The sequence below is a fragment of the Populus nigra genome, chromosome 2 (genome assembly GCF_951802175.1).
Source record: "Populus nigra chromosome 2, ddPopNigr1.1, whole genome shotgun sequence".
Classification (NCBI taxonomy): Eukaryota; Viridiplantae; Streptophyta; class Magnoliopsida; order Malpighiales; family Salicaceae; genus Populus; species Populus nigra.
This window is the reverse complement of record NC_084853.1, coordinates 13538042-13545541: the sequence shown is the minus strand read 5'-3', so window position 1 is coordinate 13545541 and position 7500 is coordinate 13538042.

Sequence of the window (7500 nt, the reverse complement as noted above, 5' to 3'; positions counted from 1 at the left end):
GCGGGGGCCGCGCGCGCGCGCCCAAGCGCCCAAGGGCCCCCAAGGGCCCCAGGCCCTCAGGCCCCAGCGCCCCAGCGCCCAGCGCGGGCGGGCGCGCGCGCGCGTGTGGTCTTTGAGGGGCGCCGGCCTGGTGGCTCCCTAAAGAGCAATAAGTGTCATTGCAGCTCTGGCAGGGGGAGACACTACTAGGTCCCAGCTGTCACCCCCCCTCTAAAAAATTCATTTCTTGGTATTTTGAGCTGAAATTTTGCACAGAGGTTGGCAAAAATCCAATCCACCTTCATTAATTTTCCCAGAATTTTTCGAGGTCGGGAAGTATTTGTTTTAATTTTCCTACCATTAGAAATCGAGTAAATCCGCAAAACTAGGAACCGGCCCGGAATGACCCCAAATTCAGTGGGCAGCCTCATAAAAATATGGCTGATTTTACTGGATTGGTTTCATGTGGAAAGCACGACGTTTTCTTGTAGGAATGCGGGAACCCCGGCAGCTCGCCTGCCGCGGCCAGCGACGTCGGGGACGCTGGCCTGCGCTGTCGAGCCCGCGAGGGCTGTCTCCGCGGCAGGCCCCCCCTGAACGGGGCACGACAGGCCACCGCGCTGGCTCGTCCAGCGTCGACAGTCCCTCGTCCAGGTTTCAGATCGCGCCAAGTCGAACCCATGACCTGCTCAAGCCATCGTGCGCTGCCGAATTCGCATCTGCGTGTAGGCTGCCATTCCACGCGGCAGCCCCTGTTTTCGTCAGCGTGCCCCCCTGACGAATTTTCCTGCCTGGCCCAGTCCAGCGTCCAGCCCCTGTTCGTCGAAAAATCTGCGCTGCCGATTTTCCACGCGGCAGCCCCTCTTTTCGTCAGCGTGCCCCCCTGACGAATTTTCCTGCCTGGCCCGGCCGGTCCAGCATCCAGCCCCTGTTCGTCGAAAAATCTGCGCTGCCGATTTTCCACGCGGCAGCCCCTGTTTTCCTCAGCGTGCCCCCCTGACGAATGTTCGTCGAAAAATCTGCGCTGCCGATTTTCCACGCGGCAGCCCCTGTTTTCCTCAGCGTGCCCCCCTGACGAATGTTCGTCGAAAAATCTGCGCTGCCGATTTTCCACGCGGCAGCCCCTCTTTTCGTCAGCGTGCCCCCCTGACGAATGTTCGTCGAAAAATCTGCGCTGCCGATTTTCCACGCGGCAGCCCCTCTTTTCGTCAGCGTGCCCCCCTGACGAATTTTCCTGCCTGGCCCGGCCGGTCCAGCCCCTGTTCGTCGAAAAATCTGCGCTGCCGATTTTCCACGCGGCAGCCCCTCTTTTCGTCAGCGTGCCCCCCTGACGAATTTTCCTGCCTGGCCCGGCCGGTCCAGCATCCAGCCCCTGTTCGTCGAAAAATCTGCGCTGCCGATTTTCCACGCGGCAGCCCCTCTTTTCGTCAGCGTGCCCCCCTGACGAATTTTCCTGCCTGGCCCGGCCGGTCCAGCATCCAGCCCCTGTTCGTCGAAAAATCTGCGCTGCCGATTTTCCACGCGGCAGCCCCTCTTTTCGTCAGCGTGCCCCCCTGACGAATTTTCCTGCCTGGCCCGGCCGGTCCAGCCCCTGTTCGTCGAAAAATCTGCGCTGCCGATTTTCCACTCCGCAGCCCCTGTTTTCGTCAGCGTGGCCCCCTGACGAATTTTCCTGCCTGGCCCGGCCAGTCCAGCGCCCAGCCCCTGTTCGTCGAAAAATCTGCGCTGCCGATTTTCCCCGACGAACCTGCAGCTGCACAAATCCGCGCTGCCACTGCCCCATTGTCTGGACCAACAGTCTTTTCCATCAAGCCCTGGACTATAAATCGTCCAGACTCATCGCCAGCACCCGCTGCCGATTCTGCCGACTTTGCCGATTTCGTCGGCGCTGCCGATTCCAACACTGCACCCACCGTGTCTAAACCAGCGCTGTTTCGTCAGCGTGTCCCCTTGACGAATTTCCCTGCCTGGCCTGGACAGTCCATCTTCCAGCCCATGTTCATCGAAAAATCTGCGCTGCCGATTTCCCCGACGAACCTGCAGCTGCACAAATCTGCGCTGCCGATTTCCCCCCCTGTCGGCATGGCTGCCGCTGCCCCGATGTCCAGACCAACAGTCTTTTTTGTCGACTTTGCCGATTTTGTCCGCGCTGCCGATTCCAACACTACCCCCTGCATCCAAACCAGCATTGTTTCGTCAGCTCTTCCCCTGACGATTTTAGCCCTGTAACAAACAGTAGGCCTCCAATCCCGCCAACGGGAGCCAAGTTGATAGGGAAGAGAATTGAATGACGCGCCTGGTCCTCGCACCCCGCCACCCGAGGGGCCTTTTTCCCGGCAGCCTCTGAAAAACTCTAGCTTTCACGGTCCTCGCCGCCCCTCACCACCATGGCAGGTGTCACGGGGGTGATTTTTCGCAACGAAATCCAACCCGTGCGGCAGCCTAGTCCCTCACTAGACTCAGCCTTCCCTCGCCACTCCCACTCGTGTTTGCCTAGTAACTAAGCAAGCGGAATACACAAGCAAGAATAGGAATCAAAGTGCACAACAAGCTTTACAGGAAATCTTTCCCAACCTTTATTAATCTCATACACAAAGGAAACTATACACAAATCCGTATGTGTGCTATGCACAAAGTTTACATGCTACACAAGCTACCTCTAACTAGTGTTCTTGCATGCCCCTATATGCTGGACATCCCCACCCGAACGCCCTTACATTTTGAACATTCCCACCCGAATGCTCTTTACATTTGGAACACTCTCACCCGAATGCTCTCCCACACACAAGAGCTGCATCTTGTATTTATAGACAAGCAAAGGAGCTGCAAAGGCTCCTCCCCATTATCCCCCATTTTCGGGAACTAGTGGAGCACTACCTCTCCCCCACGCTCCCATGTTTTCAGGACATGGTGGAGCACTACCTCACACCCATTATCCCATGTTTTCAGGACATAGTGGCCCGGCCAGCACCCAAGTTATGCTCCCATGTTCTGCCTCCCATGAAGCTGCCACTTTCCCCATTTTCGGGCTGTCTGCTTGCCAGCCCCAGCTGCCAGTTTCTGCTGCGTCAGCTGCTGACTTAGAAGGTCCATCACCTAAGTCCCACGTCCATGCCAAGTCACAAGCTCAAAGACTCGCATAGACCATTGCATGCTGCCTGCCGAATTCATTTCTGCCTATGCAAGGCTGCCGCAATCCATCGCTGCCGAATTCTAGGCAGTGTGCCTTCGTTGGCGCGTCCCAGCGCCTAGAGCTCTTTTCCCATGCCTTGGACAGTCCCTCGCCCAAGTTTCCAATCGTGCCAAGTCGAGCCCCTGACTTGCACAAGTTGCTGCGCGCTGCCGAATCCGCATCTGCGTGCAGGCTGCCCCTGCCTACGCTGCCGAATTCGCATATGCGTGCAGGCTGCTCCTGCCTACGCTGCCGAATTCTGCGATAGCCCCAATTCTCGTCAGCCTATCTCCTGACGAGGCTTGGACAGTCCCTCGTCCAGCCCATGTTCGTCAACAATCTTCGCTGCCGATTTTCCTTTGACGAACCTACAGCCGCATAAATCTGCGCTGCCGATTTCTCGCACTGATGGCATGGCTGCCAGCACCCTCAGGCCTTGTTTTGGCCAGCCAGCCAAAGCGTGCACCTCGTGCACATTTGACACTGTGACAAACCACCCCTACCAAAAGAACCCGACGCCCTCGTCGGACAGATTTGAAGTACCCTTTGCACCGCATCTGTTCCTCGTCACACTTCATGTTTCTCCGCATGAAACCTCTTCGGTTTTCCCACATTCAACAAATTCAGTCCACCGAATCTTTGTCAACCTGTTTCCAAACCAAGCTGTGACACATTCTGTTTTGGCTCGTTAGTTTTTCCACAAATGTCAAACACATCATACTCGCAAGTATGTTTTCGCAAAGTTTAGATGCCATGCCGCCTAGCACCCAAGGAATCCGTCCCTTCCTTCACAAAATACATCCACACAAAATCACTTTGAAGAACCCATATGAGCTCCCATACGAACATCTAGTTCTTCAACCATTCTGCGTGCCCCAAAACTGCAAGTATACCAATATTGCTTACTTGTCTGCTCTTCAGCAATCAACACATCCTGCCGAATTCGCCTCTGCCCCTGCAAGGCTGCTGCTTGATCATCGCTGCTGAACTCAATGCAGTGTGTTTTTCGTTGGCGCATCCTCACGCCTGGAGTTAAACCATGATCTGTCCATCGTCAAAGTTTTGAAACTCCCCCAAGTCTGCCTCGCACAAGGCAGTTTGGCCGCTCCTAAGTCTTCATCAACTCAGCTGGCCCCCTTCACACTAACTCTTTCCTTAGTGTTGAGCACACGTATAGGATTTACGTATGCCGTTTCTTCTCCATCCTTCCCCACGGAAGTAGCACTAGGCTGTGCTCTCAACAGGCAGTCCCTTGCGAAGTGCTTCCCCTCGCAAATAAAACAGCCCAAACATGATTCCGAAACATTTTCTTTCCCTTGGCTTCTGACTCCCCTTTGTCATCAGCCCTCTTAGGTTCTCCACCTGCAAGAAATAAGAATGAGACAGTGCTGTTACGCCCAGCACCAACTCAGTTTCGATGATCAACTCCATCTCATGTCGAAGTCTTTCGGCAAGTCCCTCCAAGTCCATTTGTAACCTGCCATAGCACAAACACATAGCATCCCAGCATCAAATTTCGTCTGACCTGGTTCCCCCGTGCGCTACTGTCATGCCTTAGAAACTTCGTCAATCACACAAGATTTCGCTGACGCAAAACAGCCCCTACTGTTTTCACCCTTCGCTGCATGTTTCGTCCACCGAAACTCGCAACACTTTGTCCCAACAAAGGTCATTGGCATTTTGCTTCCATCACTGCAATCCATCGCAATGCCCAAAATAGCCACTCGTACTGATTTCAAGACAGCACACAAAATCATCTTCGTCGACGATTTTGGCTTCCACACCAAGCCCACTGAATCGGCTGCCGAATCTGTCACCCAGTCTGTCCCTCGACATCGCGCAGACTCTTTGAGACACACCCCCACGGTACTGCCTCCTCTGTTATGCCTCCAATCCTAGTCCCAGCGTGACTAAAGTCTATCTCAGCCACTGTCTTCTTCACCCTGAACTATCCATCATCAAGGTCTCCACCGAAGACATCAATTCTGCCTCCCCAAAGGCAGTAAGCACAACAAATCTTCGTAGATTCGTCTGCCCTCAACTTGGTCTCTGGATTTTGCTTCCACCTCCCTGAACATTCATCTCCCTGAACATTCCTTCCTTGAGATGCACAACAATCCCTACGTTCTGCCACCAAGGCAGCAAGCAAGGCCAGACCGCATCCACTCCGATATATGCTGGCTCATGATGACTGAATTCCATCTCGGTCATCTAGCAAACGTATAAGGTTTACGTATGCCTAATCTCAAACGCCATCTTCCACAATGACAACTTCAAGGTTTCCCCTCCTTGGGCAACAATCTCATACAAAGTAATTTCCATCGCAAGAGAACAACAATGCAAATTTCAGTTTCGAACCCTTACCGATTTGCCTTCTCGTCTGACGGTCCATCATCAGCAGCAACAAGTTTAGGCTCTCCACGTTTACTTGCTTCTTCTTCTGTCTCGCCCCATCCTTCCCTCAAGGCTTTGACGAAAATACAGAAGTACCCAGCAGCCCCTCCGCTGGACCCTGCTCTCAAGCCTGCCAGTCCATCTGACAGTTTCAATGGCCGAATCAGCACCCATTTTGCGCTGATCCCTTCATCATCACTTTGCGTCGCCCATGGAGTTAAACCCCCCCAAAACTCCGCAGCCCTTTTGAACACCAACACTGCCCAAAATGCTAGAAAGTTTACCTCAAATGGTTCGGAACAAATCAGCCCTTCGATCTGCCCTCACAGAACAGCCCATCGTCTGTGCTACGAAACAGTCCATCGTTTCGTCAAGAACGCAAGCTGCGCTCTCCTCCAAAGTTTCTGCCAGTCCCATCGGCAGCAGCAATGTTTCCCTCAAATCAGTGCCTTCGATTTGTCCAGAGAAACATCAGCATTCTCGTTGCTGATCATTGCGCTGAAATCTGCCTATCCCTTGGCAGAAGCAGTAGTCCTCCCAAATCACTCCGTTGATTTGGCCGCAGAATCATTCTAGTCATCCTGCAAAGACAGCAACAGCGCTCTGATACCACTTGTCACGGGGGTGATTTTTCGCAACGAAATCCAACCCGTGCGGCAGCCTAGTCCCTCACTAGACTCAGCCTTCCCTCGCCACTCCCACTCGTGTTTGCCTAGTAACTAAGCAAGCGGAATACACAAGCAAGAATAGGAATCAAAGTGCACAACAAGCTTTACAGGAAATCTTTCCCAACCTTTATTAATCTCATACACAAAGGAAACTATACACAAATCCGTATGTGTGCTATGCACAAAGTTTACATGCTACACAAGCTACCTCTAACTAGTGTTCTTGCATGCCCCTATATGCTGGACATCCCCACCCGAACGCCCTTACATTTTGAACATTCCCACCCGAATGCTCTTTACATTTGGAACACTCTCACCCGAATGCTCTCCCACACACAAGAGCTGCATCTTGTATTTATAGACAAGCAAAGGAGCTGCAAAGGCTCCTCCCCATTATCCCCCATTTTCGGGAACTAGTGGAGCACTACCTCTCCCCCACGCTCCCATGTTTTCAGGACATGGTGGAGCACTACCTCACACCCATTATCCCATGTTTTCAGGACATAGTGGCCCGGCCAGCACCCAAGTTATGCTCCCATGTTCTGCCTCCCATGAAGCTGCCACTTTCCCCATTTTCGGGCTGTCTGCTTGCCAGCCCCAGCTGCCAGTTTCTGCTGCGTCAGCTGCTGACTTAGAAGGTCCATCACCTAAGTCCCACGTCCATGCCAAGTCACAAGCTCAAAGACTCGCATAGACCATTGCATGCTGCCTGCCGAATTCATTTCTGCCTATGCAAGGCTGCCGCAATCCATCGCTGCCGAATTCTAGGCAGTGTGCCTTCGTTGGCGCGTCCCAGCGCCTAGAGCTCTTTTCCCATGCCTTGGACAGTCCCTCGCCCAAGTTTCCAATCGTGCCAAGTCGAGCCCCTGACTTGCACAAGTTGCTGCGCGCTGCCGAATCCGCATCTGCGTGCAGGCTGCCCCTGCCTACGCTGCCGAATTCGCATATGCGTGCAGGCTGCTCCTGCCTACGCTGCCGAATTCTGCGATAGCCCCAATTCTCGTCAGCCTATCTCCTGACGAGGCTTGGACAGTCCCTCGTCCAGCCCATGTTCGTCAACAATCTTCGCTGCCGATTTTCCTTTGACGAACCTACAGCCGCATAAATCTGCGCTGCCGATTTCTCGCACTGATGGCATGGCTGCCAGCACCCTCAGGCCTTGTTTTGGCCAGCCAGCCAAAGCGTGCACCTCGTGCACATTTGACACTGTGACAGCAGGCCTCTAATCCCACCCATCAGCAGTTGTAGCCGATAGGGCAGTGATTTGAATGACGCGTCGCGGGCCGC